The sequence below is a fragment of the Phascolarctos cinereus genome, unplaced genomic scaffold (assembly GCF_003287225.1).
Source record: "Phascolarctos cinereus isolate Bilbo 61053 unplaced genomic scaffold, phaCin_HiC Scaffold_2;HRSCAF=192, whole genome shotgun sequence".
Classification (NCBI taxonomy): Eukaryota; Metazoa; Chordata; class Mammalia; order Diprotodontia; family Phascolarctidae; genus Phascolarctos; species Phascolarctos cinereus.
The window spans coordinates 55328225-55348567 of NW_027555625.1; the positions used below are offsets into that span (position 1 = coordinate 55328225).

The following is a 20343-nucleotide window of genomic DNA, read 5'->3' on the forward strand; positions in this document are numbered from 1 at the left end:
AGAGAAATTAAGAGGTGGATGTAAGGAGGCAGAATCTTCTAGTAATGGGGGACGGCCAGTGAAAAGTCCTTATAGGTTCAGGCCCTCATTACCTCATTAATCTCTCAACCAGATTCTTACGTTGTTGTGGTTCAGTCATTTTCAGTTGTGTCTGACTCTTTGTGACCCCATTTGGGGTTTTCTTGGCAAAGATACCAGAGTGGTTTGCCATATCCTTCTCTAGCTCATTTTATAGATGATGAAACTGAGGCAAACTTGCCTCAGGGTCACACAGTAAGTAGGTATTACAGACCAGATTTAAACTCAGGAAGATGAATCTTCTTGTCTCCAGACCTGGCACTCTATCCACTGTACCACCTAGCTGCCCCAAAAGACACTCAATAAATACTCAGTGATTGATGGATGCATTGATTGCTTCTGACGTTCTATGTCCTAAGGCCCCTTCCAGCTCCAATGTTCTGTGTTTTAACATAGCATAACTATTTTGGATGTATAGTAATTGTGAATGTTCACTTAGCACATTCAGCTTTCTCCGCTCTCTGGCAAGTCATCAGAAAATGCTTAACTGGCTATGGAAAATCCTGAATGCATTTCATCTGTTTTGCTTGTTATCCATTTTAATTTTTTGCTGCTTTTTAAAAAAGCTGTAAACAAGCAAAAAGCCCTCAAGCAATTGAGTAAACAAAGGGACGTTTAAAATTTTTTTCAACAAATGAACAATTGCTAACTGCATTCTGTTTTGAAGATTCAAATCTGTAGTTTATTCTCTTCCCTGAAAAGCACAGAATTTGAACTGCAGCCAGTTTTCCAGGGTGAATAAACACCTCAAAATGGACAAATATTTTTCACAGGCTTTAATTGAAATGAAGGTCCATGTTTTGTGAGAGATAGACAGACAGACAGACAAAGACAGAAACAGAGGGAGGAAGAGACAGAGAAGGGGGGGAAGGAGGGGAGGAAGAAAGAGAGTGAGGGGGAAGGAGAGAGAGAGAGAAAGATAGATGAAGACAGAGAGAGAAAAGGGGGATAGAGACAGGGAAGAAAGAGTAAGGGGGAAGAAGAGAGAGACAGATAGATGGATAAAGATGGAAACGAGAAAGGGACAGAGACAAAGAGGAGGACAGACAGGAGGAGAGAGAGGAAGGGGAAAGGGGAAAGAGACAAAAACAGAGAGGAGAGACAGAGAGATAGCAGCACAAGTTAAAAGAGCGAACAAGTTTTTTCTCCATAATGTTTTTATGATTCTCTGCTATATCCCCCAAAACTCTCAGTGTTACTCCTCTCTCTGTATTGCTTCCCCTTAGCAGGAGTACTTCAAAAACCTGAAATATACCCGACAGAAGTTATGTCATATCAAAGAATGAAAGCAGGAAAGCTGTCACCTCCTGGGGATGCCACCAGCCTGATGGAGTGAACAGAACACAAAATTAATAAGTGAGAGGTCCTGGTTTTGAGATCCGGCTCTATCCCTGACTAGCTTTGTAACTCTGAGGGAAAGAGAATAAGCACTTATTAGGTACCTACTATGTGCCAGGAACTCTGTTAAGTGCCTTACAAATATCTTCTCATAGGATACCCACAACAACCCGGGGAGGTTGTTATTATCCCCATTGTACAGTTGAGAAAACTGAGGCAGACAGGTTAAGTGACTAGGAAATAGCTAGGAAATGTCTGAGGTTATATCTGGACTCAGATCTTTCTGACTCCAAGCCCAGTGTTCTACCCTGCCTGCTTTGGGCAAGTTATTTCACCTCCATGAGACCCAGGATACTCACTCTAAAATGAAAAAGTTGAATTCAACAAAAGGGAAAGTCCTTTCAGGCTGGACTACTTGGATTTTGTTGATTCTGGGTCTCCAATACCTATCATAGTGCCTGCCACATAGCAGGTATTTTATAATTGCTTATGAAATTGAATTGACCAGATAGGTCCTTTCTAGCTCTAATTCTATGATTCTAGGATCTTTACACAGTTGTGACTAAGCATTAGGAAGAGTGATTGTCAAAGTCTGATCATTTGAATGACACTTGGAAAAAAACAACAGAAAAAGGACATCCTCCTGCTTGGCTCTTGACAGCCATGACACAAACCAGGGGGCACTAAATTGGTGGGAAAGGCCACGGATTTTGACAACTGAAACAAGAATGAATTTGGACTTAGAGGCACAGGATTTGGAATCCTAGTTTGGCTATTCTTATCTCCTTGAGTAGAGAACTTGGACAGATCACTTCCTCTGCCTGGGCCTCAGTTTCCTCATCTGTAAAAAACGAGGGTGATGGGGATGAACCTTTCTCTGATACTCTTGACTGGGGGCTTCCCTAGCCTGAATCTGCCCTTCAAGGGAGAGGAAAGGGCTCCTATTAGTAGCCAAGTAGGCAGACAAGCATTCAAGCATCCAGTTCGTACATTTATACCTTGGGGTTTTCATGAACTCCTGCCTGTTTTTACAGGGAGCTTTGGAGCTGCCTTTGAACTACCTTAAAACAATAAAGTGCCCCCTTTCAGCAGCTCCACTTAATGGAAAGGTTTACTGTATTTTTGTTCGCCTGCTGAAAAGTGATAATGAAGCCAAGCTCGGGTCTTTGGGCCAGAAAGGGAAGCAGCGGGTGTGATTAGCCGAGAGATAGAGGCGTTCATGCCATGGAGGTGACCCTCTGCAAGGGGAAACTGGACATTCTTTTCTATAAATTGTCTATTTGAAAAGTTACAAGCAAGGAACATTTTGGCTTTTTTAAAAAAAAAAAGAAGGAAGAAAAAAAAAAAGAAAAAAAAATTCCTTAGTTAAATGCCAGCAATAACTTACTAACTTTAAAAGAAACCCACAAGGTAGAGATACAAGTCCCTGAATTTTCCTGAACAGCTTTGCTTGAGCATGCAAGAAGTATTTGAAGATTTTCCTTTGAAAATTTGTTCTGTCAGAGACCTAAATGTCTGCACATTTTCAGGGGGAGATTTTGGCCAGGTTGGGTCAAAGGGGGTAGACAGAAGCTTTCTCTAGCAATGTTATTGACCAAACATTGCCAGGTGGCTAGAGACCTGGAGAGTACTGTCATCCTATACCTCCTAATTTTCCCCTAACGAACTGTTGCTGTTACCCCAGGTACTTTATAATGTCTCTCTGTGAATTCTCCTCTTGCCAATAATTAGCCTGTTATATTTGGGTGAAACAACAAACATTGATTATGTACCTACTGCTGTTTGTAAAGTTTTGTGTTGGGCTCCAGAAAGGATAGTGGAGATACTGTTTTAAATGAGATATGATCCCTGCTCTCAACAATAACATTAATAGCTGGCATTTGTATAGTATTTTAAGGTTTGGAAAGCACTTTACACACATCTGATTTTACCCTAACAACAACCCTAGAAAGGAGATGGCAAGGTGGATAGAATGCTGGGGCTGGAGTTAGGAAGACCTGAGTTCAAACCCAGCCTCAGACATTACCACCTGTGTGACCCTGGTCAAGTCACTTAATTTCTATCTGCTTCAGTTTACTCATCTGTTAAATGGTGATAAAAGTAGCATCTACCTCTCAAGGTTGTTGTGAAGAGAAAATGAAATAGTATTTGTAAAACACTTTGCAAACCTTAAAGTGTTATACAAACGCCAGCTATTCTTATTATCCTCATTGGACAGGTGAAGAAACTATGGTTAAAAGACTTCCCCATGGTCACAAAGTGAGTAATTGTCTGAGGCTGGATTTGAACTTCGGTCTTCCTGACTCCAGATCTGATGTGCTAATTGAACATGAGACATGTCTGTGAAATGTGCAAAATAAAGCACCCTGTGAGATCTGAGGGAGAAGTTTATTTGAGCTGGGCTTTAAAATAATGAGTAAAACTTCAATAAACATGAAGAGAAAGGAAGAGCTTTACAGGTATAAGGGACAGAGATAGATAGACATCTAGACAGATGGATAGACAGATAAATATATGATAGATAGATAGATAGTAGATAGATATATGATGAATGAATAGGTAGATAGATAAATAGAAGATGGATAGATAACTAGACAGATGATAAGTAGGTGATAGATAGTTGATAGATAATAGATTTATGCTAGAGATAAAGAGATAATAGATGGAAAGGATTAGATAAATGATAGAGATGGTAGATGATAAAGAGAAAGATAGGTGATAGACAGTAGATGATAAAGTTATATGATGGCTAGAGAGAGCATTTATTAAGCACTTACTGTATTCCAGGAGCCATGGTGGGCACTGGGCATACAAATAACAATTAGACAAGATAATCCTTGTGGTCAAGGAGCTCACATTCTAATGTCCAAAGACCACACATACAAGGGTGGGGGATATAAAAAGAGATGGTAGAATTTGGAGCTAGTGACTGGGAAATAAGAGGGACACCTGGTTACAGGTAAGATAAGGTGAAATCTATCAGTTGAGAAATCTGAGACTGAGAGAGGTTGATGACTTACCCAAGTTCACACAGATAGTAAGTCTGAGAGAGGACTTGAACCCAGGTGTTTTGCTTCCAAAATGAATGCTTTTTCTGCCCTACCCAGCGGCGCAGTTGGAAATTCCTACTAGGAGGATGGTGGTGTAGAGGTTTAAGAGCTGTGTGTGTGTTGAGGAGTTTGGTTGGGATGCAGAGTACATAAGGAGCATGAGATGAGGAAAGATGAGTTGGCATCAGGTTTGGAGGATCCAGGAGGGCTGAGGCAAAAGACATGACCAGATATGAGCATAAGAGAGATTATCTTGGCCACCATAGGAAGGATGGATTAGACAGGAGTGAAAGGGGAGACAGGAAGACTTGTAGGGAAGCTGCTGCAGTAGCGTAGTTCAGTGGTGATGAAAGGCTGGTGAGAGTGGACATAAAAAGAGATGGAGGCAAGGACTGTTGTGGAGGATGAGCCTCCAGGATTTGGTAACCAATGGAATGTGAGAAGTGAGAGAGAGGGAAGATCAAATTCAAGAAGATGGGAGACAGGGCAGCTCGGCAAACAATTTCATTTCTCAGCAAGTTATTGCTGTTGTCAATGAAGAAAAGATATGGCTCAAAAACAATGGCAGGATCTATGGGGTTGATTCACATGAATTATTCTGCTGATTTTTTTCTGGTTGGTTGAAGAGCTGACTGTTTCATGGTTGGACAGATTCTGCAGTCCAGATGGTCAAAATTGATTGACCATACCACAGTCTGGCTCTTTGAACTGTAAGGCTAACTATATCAGTTTGTTGGTGCAAAGATCTGAATAACAGCCACGATCACCCTACCAGCCTCCACACCTTGACTTGGATACCCCCAAAGTGAAAATAACTATGCATCGATTGATTCAGTGTTTGTTACATTCTTAAAGTGAGGGGAAAATTGGATTCTGGGGAGAGTCAAGTAAGAAACTGATGAGGGAGTAGGAAGTGATTGATGCTTAATTGATGTTAAAAAATACACAGTCAGACCAAAAAGCTCTGCAGCCTCCATAAGGAAATGGATTTTAGAGGCTTTGTTTGTGGTACCTGGATATAAATGGTCATTGTTGCCCACGTATTAATATTCTCTTGACAATTTTTCTTATAGTCTTAGATGAGTATTAAAAATGATAACCAAAAATTATAGTTAACATTCATATAGTCCACTAAGGCTTGCAAAACAGTTGATAAGATATTATTTTACTTGGTCCTCACAACAACCCTGGCAGGTAAATGCTACTATTATGCTCATTTTACAGAAGAGGAAATGGAGGCACACAGTGGTTAAGAGACTTGTCCAGCATCACAAAGATGGTAAGTGTCAGAGGCCAGATTTGAACTCAGGATTTCCTGATTTCAGGTCCCAGCTGCCTAGTTGAGAGAGCTATGTAAAAATATGCAGATCAAAGTTTTAACAAACCTATTTGATGGTTACTACGTGGAAAATAGTTAAAAGGAGGGGAGCTGTTGGGCTCTCCCCTTCTATTGTTCAGATGAAAATATAGTCATGTCTTCTCATCCTGTTACTTCTCTTTTCCATATATTTATAAGTCCTACAGAAGAGCTATATTTAATGTGCCAGGTAGGGGACTGTTTTATTACCTCTGCTGACATTGTTTAAATACTAGTGGAGTACACAGGGTATAGCTCTGTGGACAAGGCATTACAGGTAAGGGGCTATGGGTATAGAACACTACATATCATGTCAGGATGTGGAACACATCTTTCATTTTGCCCCATTCTTTCCAGAGAACTATCCCCTACCATAATTTTTTTTTAAAAGAGGAAAAACCAAGCAACATGCCAACTGATTCTGGGAAGGATGGAAAGGACAGCTCAGGGTAGGACTAGGGGGCTTTTGTGGTCCTTTTCAACTTTGAGATTCTGTAACTGAGGCAATGTACTACAATGAATACTAAGTTTTCCAATTGAATTTGAAGTCATGGAAGCTTCATTCAAATTCCAACTCTGCTCGTTTCTACCTGTGTGACCTTCGGCAAGTGACTTCCTCTTCCTGGGCCTCGGTTTACCCATCTATAAAATGAAAGGGTTGGATTAGATGAGCTATGAAGTCCCTTCTAGCTCTCTACCCATACTAAGATAATTGCTAATATTTGTCTTCTTTACATCTAGCTTGGCCATATTCATTTATTTTGTCTGTTTTTGTTTAACTGTTGTATGCACATCTCATCTTAGATGTTTTTCTAAAGCCCCATTTAGTCCTTTCTGTGCTTCTAGTGATTGATCTGAGGTGGGCAGGAAAAACTTCTTGAGGAATCAGTATCTGAGTAGAACCCTGAAGAATGGTTAATGTTTTCTATGGCATAGAGAAGAATGAGCGTAGGGGGAGAAGGGTGGAACATTCCAGACAAAGAAATCAGCAAAAGCTTTTCCTATACAAAGGAAGGGCCTTAGAACCTGATAACCACCTTTGATTTGAGAGAGATTTCCCAGAGCTCAAACTATGAACTCCTCGAGGGCAGGACTACAAGTTGGATTATGATCTGGCACAAAGCGACCCAAGACAATGGACTGATCTACTCACTTCACCCTCCCCTACTTTCCCTAGCCCCCAATACCGCATTCCCCTCAGGCTACCCTTTTTGAGACTGCCCTAGATGTCACCCAGATTAAAATCTTTGGCAAGAGAGAGTCAGTTAATAGTGTGTTGGCAGTAGTGCCCTGAGTGATTTGTTTGACATTCTGTATTCCCTTGGAATATTATATCTTCTCCTCTTTCCCTTCTTCCAGTATAGGTTTGTGTCCTAGAAACCTCAATCAATCAACAGAAATATGCGGAGACCCTACTCTGTGCCTGGGCTGGCCTTCCACTAGGTACAATAGGAGAAATAGAAGACATGAGGAGCTAGATAAGGGGACAATTCTATGCTGTTTTTATTTGCTCACTGTTTTATATGTGTGAGTGTCAAATACCTCACGTGTAATGAGGACATGATCTATAACAACACACAATACAATACGATACACTATTAACCTATTACCCTATTAATGTGCTCACATACAACTGTAGTTATTTAGAGGGAGGCTACCTACACGTTCCCTTCAAGGTTCTAGGAATTCGTGTGTCTCTAATACTTTTAGCTTGAGCCCCATTCTAGTGTGTTCATCCCCACAGTAAATCAGCAGTGATCAGAGCCATAGTTTCATTAAACCAATGAACTTCAATTAACTTTTGTTGGTAAATCATTTCAGTTGTGATCTCATTGAGGATTTTCTTGGCCAACATCTTGGAGTGATTTGCCATCCCATTCCTCCAGATGAGGAAACTGAGGCAAATGTATTTAGATGACTTGCCCAGGGTTGCACAGCTAGTAAGTGTCTAAGGCTAGATTTGAACTCAGGAAGACAGTCTTTATGAATCTAGCACTCTCTCCACTGCACCACCTAGTTGCCCCATACAATTGTCTTTTACAAAGGGAGATTTGTTGAGAAGACATAACAGGAACGTCTTAAAAGATCCCCCCAACACCCCAGGGCATGATTTTCAATATTCCTTCAGCCAAAGATGGAAAGAACAAAGAGAAATCAACAAGGGTCAATTCACAGGCCACTTGCTGATCCCAGGTCGGGAGGAGCCTCCGAAGTAGGTCTCTCTTTGTGCCCAGCGCAGCCCACGCTACAGAGCAAATTCAGTTAGCCAGTTCATCCCTTCTGAGCACACTGCAGCTCTGGCTCAGCGATCAGTCACCAGTCATCCCATCACCAGGTGGTTAGCAGCCTTCAGCCAGGAATAGAATGTCTGCCCGTGCTGAAAATCAAGGGGCAGGGCCCTTCTTTTCCATACTGTTGGGGCTTTCTGGGAGCAGGCTTATCAGGCTTTTCTCCACGCCTGGCAGCAGTCAGGCTAGGGATAGGACCCCCTCATCCAGGCCTCCAGGACAAAAAAAAGGAAACCATTTCTACCAGCAGGGAACTTACATTCTGTACTAGGCACTGTGAGAGACACAGAGCTTAGATAAAACTCAATCCCCAGCCAGCACACTGCCTCCACTTGGGCCATCATTCCTACTTTCCTCTTTGGAAACATGGTCCATCCAGGCTCTTAGAAGTGTGCTTTCTGTTTATCTTTCTCGGAATCCCTCCTTTCCCAGCCACCAGTTCCAAACTACGCCTCTTTTGGGGGCAGTAATCAATTTTTGTCCCTCCCTTTCAGTGTTTTTTCCCCCCTTTAAAATAGAGGGGTATCCCAAAAGTCTTAGTGCAAAAAATGTCACTAAGACTTTTGGGACACTTTTTATAAGCTGCTTGAGGACAGGGACTGTTTGCTTGGGAACGTATGTATTACCAGCACTTAGCACAATGCCTGGCACATAGTGAGAGCTTCATAAAGGCTGTCTCTAAGCATCTCCTAATAGAGAACATGTCACAGGCTCCTTAGCCTTTCACTCAAGACCCTCCACAATCTTTCTGTACATCAGTCCCCTACGCCTCCTGTTTTCGCCTCCTGAATGCCTTTGCTCAGGCTCTTGTCTCCTCCTCCTCTCCCCCTCGGCTGAAATCCTCCTCATTCTTTCTGGTCTGGTTTAGACACCACCTCCTCCGCATGGCCTTTCCTGATCCTTACTGCTAGGAGTGATCTGTCCCTCCTGTGAACTCTAATCACACATATGCACGCTAGGAAAGGGAATGAGAGTTACAAACACTCACATCATCCTTATGGTACCTACCCTATGAGGCTATTGTGTGAATCAGATTGTTCCACCAAAGGTATTTTGTAAGCCTTGAACTTATACGAATATAAAGTCTTATCCTGATTATTTTTTATTATAGTTATTTGTATACATTGGGGCACCTAGGTGGTGCCTGGAGTCTGGAAGACTTGAGTTCAAATTTTACCTCAGACACTTACTACCTGCATGACCCTGGGCAAGTCGCTTAACCCTGTTTGCCTCGGTTTCCTCATCTGTAAAATGAGCTGGAGAGAGAAATGGCAAACCACTCCACCATCTTTGCCAAGAAAACCGGGACATTGAATGTCAAAATCAATCAATACATTCATCAATCAACAAGTATTTATTAAGTAAGTGTCTTTTGTGGCAGCTAGGTGATGCAGTACATAGAGCACCTGGTGTAGTTGGGAAGATTCATCTTCCTGAGTTCAAATCTGGCCTCAGACACTTACTAGCTGTATGACCCTGGGTAAGTCACTGGCTGAAAAATGACTGAACAAAACAAACAAACAAACCAAAAAAACCTATTTGCATACAAAACGTGTTGCAGGCTACTTTGTCCCCTTCTAGACTATAAAATTGAGAGCAGGAATCCTGTTGACATGGGGAAGTATATTGAAAAGGGAGTGGAACCTAGTATCCAAAGAGACTCCTGCCACTGATATCCACTAGCAGGGAAGCCACAATCAAGTCACTTTCACTCTCTATTTTCCTCATCTGCAAAAGGGATGATAACACCTATGTTGATATCTTCTGAGATTGTTGAGAGGAACAAATGAAATAAAGTATATAAAACTCTTTGGGCCTGGAGTCAGGAAGGCCTGAGTTCAAATCTGGCCTCAGACGCTTGGAAGCTGTATGCCCTGGGAAGTCACCTAACCCCAGTCAGCCACTTTTTCCTCTACTGTAAAATGGAGATAGCACCCATTTTGTAGGGTTGGTTGAGGATCATCTCAGATAACATTTGTAAAGCACTTAACATGGTGCCTGGCACACAGTAGGCACTTAATAAATGTCTGTTTTCTTCCTTTGTAAACTTCAAATCATTTTGGGGTTGTTAGCTACGACTGCTTCTCCATGTCTTTTCCTCAGTGCTAGGCACCTAGCAGGCCCTTAATAAATATTGGATTGCACAGTGTCTATTCTCTTCTTTCTTGCTGAATGTCTTGCACCCTTAAAAGGTTTACATAATTGCATCTTCACTGATGACCAAATTAGAGTTGAAAATACTCATATTCCTCCTATCTGGATTCCCTAAGGTTTTTTGCACATTGGAAAACTCCAGAGATGGTACTGGCTCATAGAAAGGGGGCTACATTTAGGAGTTAAAGGATCCTAGTTTGAATCCTAACTGCTATTTGTCATTGTGTGACTTTGGAAAAGTCGTTTACCTTCTCTGGGACTTCATTTCCTTATCTATAAGACAACAAGGCACTAATTCTGGGGTTCTTAAACTTTTGGGGTGTGCCTGTGTCATGAACCCCTTTGGTAAGTTCCATGAAGCCTCCTTTTTAAATGCATAAAATAGAATTACAAAGGATGCCAATTATATTGAAATGGCTATCTAAATATTAAGAAAAGAGAGCCAGTTCACAGACTCCAAGTTGAGAAGTAGACAATCTCTAAGATTCCCTTCCAGCTCTAAATCCTATAATCCTCTGGCTGGGGGAGAGAGGAGAAATGGAATCAAGAGCAGTCCCAGTGGTTTCTTAGGATGCATGAGATTCAGAAGAAGTGGGAATTGAAACAAGCAACTAGCCCAGGAAGTACAAGTAAAAGCAAACTCACTGAGTCACAACTGTTTTTCGACCAAGGGATCTTTGGCTTTTGGGCTCCTGGACCACTCTGGTGATGGTCTGAGGATGTCCATATATGTCAGACCCCTTCTCCAAACAATGTTTTTTAAATGCATAAAATAAAATAACTTGGATTACAAAGGAAACCAATTCTATTGAAATAGTTACCCAACTTTTTTTTTTTTGCACTTTTTGGTGAGGTGATCGGGGTTAAGTGACTTGCCCAGGGTCACACAGCTAGTAAGTGTCAAGTGTCTGAGGCTGGATTTGAACTCAGGTCCTCCTGACTCCAGGACCAGAGTTCTATTCACTGCGCCACCTAGCTCCCCCCAACTATTTTTTTTAAACAAGGTCACAGATCCCCAGGTTACAAATCCCTGTTTTAGAACAAAGAAACAAACAGGTGGAGAGTGAACGATTTGAAAGAAGAGAAAAACAAGCCTTTGGAAGCATAGGGAACCTAGCCTGTTTCTGCAGAACTCTGACGGCAGACTTTAACAATAGACGCTGACAAGGAGTATTCAAATAGAAACATTAGAAGCTCTGAAATTGAGGAGTAATAAGCGTCAGAGAGGAGATCGAGCAGCATCGGTTAATTCATCGAACAAACACAAATGTTCTTGCTAACAGGAGACAGTGGAAGCCAGATTCCTCCTCTTTTTATCTATGAAAAGCTGCATTTATCAAAATAAGCAAAATATGTGAGGTATGGAATTCAGTTCATTGAAGGGCAGGGTTTTATTGGTTGATTGGTAAATTGAAACACATGGAGAAGTGCTACATGGAGGAACACATTGGCGACTGTATTACTCATTTTTATTGGTTAATCTCTAATAAGAACCAGCTGGTAATAAAATCAAGAATGGAGTTCATGGGAACCCACCCTTTGTGTAGAAAAGGATTGGTGTTGATACTAGAAACACATGAGCACAAAGAAAACAGCTATACTCGGCTGGTGGAGGTCAGGTTATGTAAAGAGCCAGGGAACAGAGGTGAAGCTACAGCTGAAGATGATAACAGCTCTGATGATATGGAATTGGGCAGGGAGGCTGGTGCAAGCCAGAGAGATCTACTGTGTGGTTGAAGAGGATCGGTTAGGCGGCTCTTCCCCAATCTCCATCCTCCAAACCTGGCACCACAACCACCTTCAGGATCACACAAGGACAAGTTTGTCAAATTAAAAAAAAGAAAGAAAGAAAAAAAAAGCAGCAACCAACCAAAATTCCAGAAAGAACAAGTAGAGGATGATAGAAGTTTTCATGGGAATTACAAAATTCTCATGGGCCATCTCTTTCCTTCTGCTTGACAATACATAACTACTATTTCACTTCTACTTTATAAAATCCATAGCATTATAGATTTAGAGCTGGAAGTGTAGTTCAACCTGTCATTCCTCATTAAGGTCCGGGGAGTTCGCATTTGAACCCAGATCTTCTGACTTCAGAACCAGTGATCTATTCATTTTTCCATAAAGCTCTGGTCTACCAATTTTGTGTGTGTGTGAGTGTGTGTGTGTGTGTGTGTGTGTGTATATACACACATATACACATAGATATTATACATACGTATACACACACATATGTATATGTATACACACACACACACACAAAATATATGGATGAATGAATGGATCATTGGTTCTGAAGTCAGAAGACCTGAGTTCATACACACACACACACACACACACACACACACACACACACACACACACATATATTTATAGTATATGTATATCATGTATACATATAAAATATGTGTATATTTTATACAATACACACGTGTGTATTTTATACACATGTATACTATATTTATATGTGTGTGTATTACAGAGACACTGCAAAAGGACAATTGACTGGGCCTGTAATTGCACAGTAGGAGAAGAGACAGCATTGCCCTGGGAAATTGCAAAGCTTTTTTTTTTAATAAGTCCAAGCTTTCTCCCTGAAACTAAGGCTTATCTTTTTAATACCAATATTTTTCCAGTTAAGTTAGATGGCTTTGAGTCGTGGAAAGCCACAGCCTTTGAAGCGCTGAAATTGAGTGATAACATGTGAATATCATTTTGAACCGCAGAAGGGTATCTATACCAGCAGAAAAGTTTTAGAATTTTATTGCTGAATCCCTCTTGTTTTATCTACTCATCTAGGGAAGAAAATCCATCTCTTCAAACCTTTGAATTCTAGTAAGTGGAAATATATTGTCTTCTATTTTCCTATGCTTGGTGAGATCAGTGATCCCCAGCCTTTTAGGATTTCTGATACTGTATGGTAGTTTGTTCAACCGAATTAACTGCCATCAATTTTAGTTTTAGGTTCCCTCCAACAAAATGTTATATGGCATGTGCTTGTATTTGTCTTTTTCATTAAAATAAATTTTTATTAAAAATTTTTATTGAAAATTAAATGTCAGAGTGAAGGCCAATCTTAGCATCAGGAAAACTTGAGTTCAGGGTGTACCTTTGACATACACTGGCTATGTAAGCTTGAGGGAATTATTTAACTTCTCAATGCCCCCCAGTCCCCAGGAAACTCTCTAAACCTATAAATTATAATGAGGTGGCAATCTAGATCACTGAAAGAAGTTTTCACACTGGGAGTTCCACATATTGCTGAAATCAGGTCTAGACCACCAAAAGAAGTTGTGATTAATTTTGAAGGCCATTACAAAAATGAAAATGGGGCTATTGTATTATGTAATGATGAACAACAGAAAATCCCAAGCTGTTTCTCACAAACAAGAGAGCAGCAGCTTGCTGGTTATTTCTATTCCCAAAATAAGCCAATTTTGATTTGCCTTTCAAAGGTATTGGGGGATTGGATGACATTTTTAAAGTCAAGAGGGCTGATGACCTGCCGATTGGTGTTTGATTGTGTTCATGCCGCCAGAAATGGAAGCCCCGGCTTGAATCTTGGCGTCTCAGCGTGGCTTTGTGACAGGCACTGTCTTTGCTTCCCGTGCTTGGTCCAAGGTCAGCATGCTGTCTACGCCAAGCAGGGAGAGCACTTGGCTGGACAAAGTGCTCTCCTGGGTCTGGCTGTTTTGTCCTAAGCAATTGGAATGAGGCAGAGAAGCTCAGAAGACCGCAGAATCTTTGAGCCGAAGAGACCTTTAAGGTCATCTAGGGCAACTCATGTAGAAAACTCTTCCTGCTGTTCTCTACACCTTTTCCTCTAGGAAATAAAGCCATGATTGCATCACTCAACCACTTCTATAGCACCCAAGGCACGGATTAGAGATTGGGAGAGAAGAGGCAGGAAAGGAGCCTTCTTCACCCCTTCTATCTCTCTTAATAAAGCTGACTGGTGTCTGGATCTATGCCAAGGTGATGGGACTGCCTTCTGTTCCCTGATGAAAGAAGGGAGAAACCCATATGGAGAAAGTGATTTGTCTTCATTCTCACTTCCTAGACCAGAAACAGGAAGGAAGATGGGATATAGAGCCACAAAAAAAAAAAGTCAGCCCCATAAGCTTTTTGGCTCTCTAACCCTGAGTCCTTCAAACTCCTTGCTTTGGAACCTTTTGACCTTCCACTTTAAAGGTAGCTTGAAGTATACAGTGGAGAGAGCACTGGGGTTGAAAAATCAGTGTACCTGATTTGAATCCTGGCTCTGTGAATTTACTAATAATTTACTTTTATATTTATTATTACTATTTAATAATAAAATAATATTTATATAGAACTTTAAAATTTATAAGAACTATACATGTTGTTTCACTGAATTTTCATGATAATCATTGTGGTAGGTACAATTATTATCTCAATTTTACAGATGAGGTAATTAAGGCTGAAAAAAGTTACATGACTCATCCAACATCACATAGCTAGGAAGTGTCTAAGGCAAGATCTGAACTCAGTCCTTATTAGCTATGCAATGTTGGAGAAGTTATTTTTCTTCTCTAGTCCTCAATTTCTTTATCTATAAAATGGGCAGGTTGGATTAGTTCAAAGGTGTTGGCAACACTAATCAGATTAAAATATAATTAAGAAATCTTTAATAAAATAAGTAAAAATACATAGAACATAGATAATGTTAAAAGAGGTTTTCTAAGCCAATAGGCAGCCCTCAGGGATCCTTATGTACAATTTAATGTTCCTGATTTTATTTGAGTTTGACATCGGTGTAGCGGATGATCTCTGACATTCCTCCCATCCCTACAATATTATGCTCACAGCTATACGATGACATGCACTCAGTTCCATGAACCTATAAGATGCTGATGACATCCCCTGAAGTAGCACAGGTGTGTGTGGGGGTGCCTCTCTTCCTTCAAGTGATTTCTGCAAGTTTCTTAAGAAGCTGAGGTTAAGAGTTGGGGGGTGGGGTGGGGTTGGTTGCCTGAGGTTTCAGCTAACTCCTAGTGTCTCAGTCCCCGCTGAACTGACCACAGCCTCCTCATGACTAAGGTGAAAGCTAAGCCAGATGAGGACCTGGTCAAAATAGAAAACAGGACTATAGAACTGTGACATCAGTTCCCTCATGGGATCACAGATCAAGTTATTCAGAATGAGATGCCTCATATGCAAACCAACAGAGGGTAATGGCTGTCAACAGACTTTTATCCATGGGACAGTTGGATCTCTTAAAGAACAATACAGTCCTTCTGCACAGAATAACAGCATCTCAGAATACTGGTAAAATGCAAGGGTCAGATAACCAAGAGAAGTTGGTATACCAAATCATAGAAGATGCCAGAAAGAAAGGTATCTGGAACAGAGATATTTGATAGAAAAGTAACTTGTCATTAACATAAATCAGCAAAATACCAAAGAATTTGGAGAGTAAAAAGTTTATCCAAGAAAAGAAGATTTGTGTGTTGTATAGTTTACAACCTGAGCAATCAGTAACTGGTGGAGCCTGGTATAGTGACCAAGATTTTGAATCTGAATTTGTAGAAGTGCTAAGCCAATGGTGTTTTAAATTCTGACAAAGAAAGGCAGGAACATCTAGAGAGAGCAAACAGAACCCTAGGATACACAGAAACAATTCCTTGGCTTCATCTCATGAAGTATGGAAATATATTTGTGAACTAGGCATTAGTAAGGTAGAGCTGACCATGGAAGATATTGAAACAATTCTGAACATGCTTATTTATGATGACAAATGGAAATAACCATCACTGCTGCAAAAGAGGGTTTTGGATGACTGCCATGAAGGTGGTGAAATTTCACCATCAAATTGTATTTATATGACAAGAGTGGCTGGAATTTTAATAGCAAAGTGTGTATTCTACTCACATTTTACAAATGCAGGAAGAAAATGAAATTCCTTTGAATGCCAAGAATTGTATTTATCATGAAGTGTGAAAGTTGGTTAAAAGCAAACTTCACTAAAAGAGATATAGATTTCCTGCTGTCAAGAACATATTTGTATTTATAAAGATTAAAAATTCTGATCTATATTGATGAATGGGCCAAAAGTACATGAGGCAGCTATTAGAGATTAGTAGTGAAACCATTCCTCCTACTAATAAAGAACTGTGAAAATAGAAGGAATTTACCTACCGAGGCTGTCAAGAGGGATTATTTTTGAGTGGTTGTTAAGAGGAAAATAAACTACAAGATAATTCTGACATCTGCCAAGGACAGAGGTAACAAAGGGAACTTGAAATTTCCCTTTCCTATGTTGTTGCTAGAGACAAGGAATTTTGAGCTGACTAATAGCAGATATTGTGAAAAGGCATTCTATCTGGTTCACTTCTGCCATTATCATTTTCCCCTTTATCATTTGAGCTAGAAGTTGAAAGCTTCCAGATGAAAAGACTTAAAGGTAGTAGAAGCAGGAATAGCAAGGACAGAAAATGAGGAGTAGGTAGATATGTGGAAAGGTTCAGACTTGGGGAACTCGTGGCCTCAAGGCCACATGTGGCCCTCGAGGTCCTCAAGTGCATCCCTTTGACCGAATGGTCACTTAGGGGCCACATGTGACCTTGAGGCCATAGGTTCCCCACTCGGGTAGGCATTGTTTCCTCCAAACACTCTATTTATTCCCACATAATGGAATAGAAAAGCATTTGAAAAGCACTTCCTGTTTGGCCAGAACAGTGCTAAATTCTGTAGGCACAAAAAGGAAAGGGACATGGTTCCTGCCTTCAAGGAGCTCATGCTGTAATTTGGGTGGGCAGCATATAAGGAAGAATTCAGCTTCATGGCAGATAAAAAGGCCACGAGACCAGCTGACAAAATGGCAGGGCAGATGGGAAGGCTTTGTGGACCTTGGGCAGCAGTGGTGGGGCAGACAGTTCTCAACCAATGACTTGGAAAAGAGATAGTTGGGTGAGTCAAGGGGTTAAAGTGCAGTGTCTGGATTGCCTCTAGCCAAGATGGAGTTGGGGTGGGGTGTGGAGTGGGAGCAGGTCAGCATTCAGCTGAAAGTGGATATCCACTGCTTGATGAGAGATTGGGAACTGAGCATTTGGGATTAAGTTGGGGGTGGGGAAAGGTTCCTCAAAGTCATTCATGTGGGTCCCTCCAGGTGCCCCTTGGTGGACTGAGGCAAGTAACAGTAAGGTCCTCATTTCCATGCCATGGTGGCTGCTATCATTGGTCTGTTTTCAGGCTGTGTGCTGTTGTTAAATTGAAGCAGAGAAGCAGTCTAACAGAAGTATGAAAACTTCAAGCCAAAATAATGACAATTACCAAAGATATACTTTTTTTCCCCAATGGATAGATGTTAATTAATATTCTTGTTTAGTAAAATTATTAATTTCATTTGAAACATTTGCTTTATTTCATAGTGTCCTAGGCTTAACTCAATGGTTCCATTTCATTGTTGCCTATCATTTATATTTAATGACAAATCATAATTGCTCTGGAAATACAGTTACATATCAATTTTTAAAACAGTGATGGCCTAGAAAATAAAGTTTGTCTTTAAAAGATGAAGATGAAGAAGAAATAGTAGAAGGAGAAGAAGGAGGAAGAGGAAGAAGAGGAGGAGGAGGAGGAGGAGGAGGAGGAAAAGAAGAAGAAGAAGAAGAAGAAGAAGAAAAGAAGAAGAAGAAGAAGAAGAAGAAGAAGAAGAAGCAGCAGCTGAGGATTAATGAAAATGTTTCATGGGGAAAATTGTGAACTCACAGCCCTCTCGTTTCCTTCCCCAAGAAACTTTACCATTTATCAAAAAAGTCTAATCAAATGTGAATCTGTAGCTAATTCAATCTTTAATCATGTGACTCTGGGGCTTCCTACGTAATATAGAGAATTTAGCTTATAGATTTTAGCAGTTCATGAATGTAGCAGTGATAAAGCTGAGAGAGAAAGAGAGAGAGAGAGAGAGAGAGAGAGAGAGAGAGAGAGATTGAGAGAAGATAGATGGATAGATAGAATAGACAGAGGATAGATAAATAGACTAAGAGTAGACAGAGAAAAAATAGAGAATAGAGGATAGATGAAGAGGATAGAGAGACAGATATGATGATAGATAAACCATTCATTGTTTACAATGTGTCAAGTTCTGTACTAAGTTCTAGAGATACAAAAACAAGGGAAGGGAACAAGCATTTATGTGCCATTTTGCTAAGCAGTTTAGAAATATTATCTCACTTGATTCTCACAACAACCCTGGGAGGCAGATGCTATTATTATCTCAATTTTACAGATGAGGAAACTGAGGCAGGCAGAAGTTAAGCTGACTTGCCCAGGGTCATGAAGCCAGAAAGTATCCGAGGCCAGATTTGGACATGCTGGCCTTCCTGACTCCAGACCCATTGCTTTATCTGCTTTACTACATAGTTACCTCAGAAAACAAGATAGTCCCTACTCTCAAGGAGCTTAAATTCTGATAGAGGAAGAAAACTCATAAAGGGCGACTGGAAGGGTAGGAAGATGGAGCTGGTGTAGCGGTGGAGAAAGCCAGAGGGTGATCCTGAAAAGAGAGTGAGCTCGTGGCTGGGCCTTTTCCCAAACCTAGAATATTATATTCACTTTTGGGCATCCCATTTTAGGAGGGATAATGACAACTGGAGCATTTCAAGAAATGTGTGTGTGTGTGTGTGTGTGTGTGTGTGTGTGTGTGTGTGTTGAGCGAAGAGGAAGAAGGAGGACTGGAAGCCATAACATGTATGTGAGGATTGCCTGAAGTGCTTGCAAATATTGAGTTAGGAGATGTAAAAACCTTTAGAGGGAGGTGACCGCCATCTTTGAAGGTTTGGCCCAAGTTGTGGAAAACGAGGGCCAATGGGTAGAAATCATATTTTTGTTCCCTATAAAGAATGGTTATAATTCTCCTCACCACCCCATGATCAGTGAATAGGAAGAGTAAGAAACCCAGGGTTTTTTGTTTAGTGGGAAAAGGCCAGGGAAATAGGAGAAGAAGCTGGAGTTCTGTGGTGGTGGGGAGAGCATTACAGCGCTGAGCTGTAGCACGAGACCTCTGAGGTCCCTTCTAACTCTACAACTCTGAGTCTATGAAATACAGCCTGGTCTAGAGTGATGGCAGAGGAGATCCAGTGCCTCTTCCTGTCCCTTTCTCTCTTTTCCATTTGCCAGAAAGGCTTTAATGCAGAGAGACCATAGATCTCTGATAGCGACATCAAGACCTACTCTCCTTGTGTCCTCTAGAGGCAAATGGAGTAAGATGGATCCCTGCCTGGCTTTGACTGGGGTCACATGGGACCCACCATCACTGAAACTGAATAAATATTTCCAATAAAATAAAAAAATAGTAAAAAGAAATCATTAACCTCTGGTCATTAATGTTCACAACTCCTCCAGCCACTCAGCAGTCTGAGTTAATGCACCAGCCAAAATAAGCACCCATGTTGTTCCCCTCCTAGGGACAGTCCTGCTCCATAAATCACAGCATTTCAGTGACAACTGAATGTGTTTTATATCATACGGGGAGCCTGTGTTTATGAATATGAGATAAAAGGAGTTTAAGCGGGAAAACAGTGGAGCTACTGTACGGTGTCGGGCTCCCTTTCCCGGCCCCCTTTTACCCCTTACCTAAATGAGTTTCTATGTGCTGGTGAGAATGGGGTATCATTTTATAAAGAGCTGTCGGTTTCACCAACAGCCATTATGAGTTTCTGCCTTTTGAATTCTTGTTCAAGTCTTGGGTCCCAGTTAAATGGTGTCTAGAGTAAACTTGAACCGAGATGACACCACCAGAAACTGAAAAACTATATTTAAGGGGCTTTCCTCAGGCGGTGAAAGGGACACTGAGAAAATGCAGCTTTCAAAGTGAACTCTAAGTACACAAAGGGTGACGAGTCTCTGGCTAATGATCAGAGGCAGTAGGCTTGCCCTGGCTTGGAAATCTGTTTGGATGGATTCTCCCAAACCCCATTCAAAACAGATGGGAATGGGAGCCTTGGTGCTTTTGATGAGTCCTTGAAGCAGTGACCTCGTTTTTGTCCCTTAAAAACATCATCTAGAGACAGTGAGAAAAAAGGAAGGGGAAAGATTCCCTTGAGGTAGGCTGAGTAGC

The 20343-nt window shown here is 41.0% G+C and overlaps 1 pseudogene; it reads left to right on the forward strand.

Annotated features, from left to right (window-relative positions):
* Positions 1 to 15314: 15314 nt before the first annotated feature.
* On the forward strand, positions 15315 to 16130 carry LOC110210323 (DNA-directed RNA polymerase III subunit RPC6-like; annotated as a pseudogene).
* Positions 16131 to 20343: the final 4213 nt, after the last annotated feature.